Source organism: Furipterus horrens, unplaced genomic scaffold, assembly GCF_987537825.1.
Source record: "Furipterus horrens unplaced genomic scaffold, mFurHor1.1.pri manual_scaffold_3, whole genome shotgun sequence".
In the NCBI taxonomy this organism is placed as follows: Eukaryota; Metazoa; Chordata; class Mammalia; order Chiroptera; family Furipteridae; genus Furipterus; species Furipterus horrens.
The window spans coordinates 182010719-182012864 of record NW_028327173.1 but is presented as its reverse complement, the minus strand read 5'-3'; positions in this window follow the sequence as shown (position 1 = coordinate 182012864).

Sequence of the window (2146 nt, the reverse complement as noted above, 5' to 3'; positions counted from 1 at the left end):
CATGCTGAAAGTTACATCCCCTGGACTTATTTATCTTTTAACTGTAAGTCTGAATCTTTTGACCACCTTCACCCATTTCACCCACCCTTGAAATAAAATGTTGATTTATTTTTTAAAGAAGCTTTTTATTTTGAGATAACTGTAGATGCACATGCAGTTGTAAGATATAATAGAGACATTCACATACCTCTTATCCAGTTTCCCTCAATGATTTTTTTATATTTTAAAACTATCTCAACCAGGGCATTGACATGATATAACCAACAATCTTGTTTAGATTTACCTTATATTCTTGTGTGTGTATTTTACTTCTATGCAATTTTGTGACATGTTTTGCACATGTATCTACCACCACAGTCCAGAGACAGAACATCTACATCATCACAAAAATCCTTCATGTTGCATGTGTATCACCATGTCCACTTCCTTCCTACCCCCGTGCTCTTTAACCCCAGGCAACGCTGGTCTCTTCCCCATTTCTATCATTTTATAATTTCATGAATTTATATAAATAGGATAATATAGAACATAACTTTTTGGGACTGGCTTTTTTCACTCAGCATGATTCTTCAGAAATTCATCCAAGTTGGTGTGTGTTCATTCTTTTTTCCTGCCTAATAGTATTCCATGTTAAGGATGTGCCACCGTGTGTCGAACCATTCTCCTGTTGGAGGACACATGAGTTGCCTCCAGTTTAGAGCTATTATGAACAAGACTGCTATGAACATTTGTGTATAGGTGGTTCTTACATGAACACAGATTTCCATTTTCCTAAGAGTGCAATTTCTGGGTTATAGGCATGTTGGTGTATTTATCTTCCTTGCTAGGCTATGGACTTTTATTTTATTTTATTGTTGTTCAGTTACAGTTGTCCCAATTTTTCTCCCATTGTTCTCCCCTGAACCGCCCATCCACCCCCCACTCCACAGTCAATTCCCACCCTGTTGTCCATTTATACTTGGGGTCCTTTATACTTGTTCCTTGACTAGACCCTTCCCCTTTTTTCTCCCATTATCCTCTTCCACCCTCCCCTTTGGTTGCTGTCAGTTTGTTCCTTATTTCCATGTCTCTGATTCTGCAAAAGACAAATACCATATGATCTCACCTATAAGTGGAACCTAATAAACAAAGCGAACAAAATAGGCTTTGGGCTCTCATGAGAGCAGGTTCTTAGCTTGATTCATATTGGCATCACATGTACTTAGCATGTATCTCACATATGGTAACACTTAATAAAACATGTAAGGATAAAAAGAAGAAAGAAAAGAGACAAAGAACAGAAAGGAAAGAAGAAAAGAAATCTATCATAGCTGTCGGTTGTTAGCCAATCTACCCCCATACCTCTTTATATCATCTTGTTATTTTTTAAAAATGAATCTAGTGATGCCGGTGCTAGATAAGGCCTGGCACACAGCAGTTGCTTAATAAATATGTGTTAGATTATGTGATGAATCCTCTGGATAGTACACCAGCTCTCTTCTCTCCACCCTCCCATCACCTTGCTCCTTCACTCAAGCCCAAGCATGGGCACACGCAGACACACGCACATACTCTGGGGCCATAATCCTAGGGGTAGTTTTCTGGAACAAAGCCAATGACTAACAAATGAGGTGCTGCTGCTTTGCAGCGTAGCTTACAGCAACCTTGGCCTTGCTTGGGGAACTACAAATGAAGGATTTGGGGACCCGGCAGCTTTGTGGACTCATTCCAATGAGAATACAGGATGCACTTGAAATAAAGAATGCTTCTTTGTGACTCATTAAGCTTCTCTCTGTTCTTCTCTATTAGGCATGTGTCTGCCATGCCCTGCAAAGCTATGACATTCAAGAGTGGAAGAGTCAGGCGGAAATAAAAACATTCCACTTCAGCACCTAAACCATGTGGCCTTAATCTGAAATAAATCTGTGACAATTGACAGATACTTCTTTCAGAGAGTTGTGGAGAAAGGCTTGACTTGTGCTAGTAAGTCAGACACAAGCTTCATTATTTTTAGTCTCTTAAAAAACGTCACCATAGCAACAGTACTATCATGTAGGGTAAATGTTAGTTATAACTTCAAGTCAAAATGAGCAACTGTCCACGTACCCAGAGCTTCAAAAGGAAGAAATAACTTTGCATTAAAATTAATTTCTTCTAAGACTTCAAC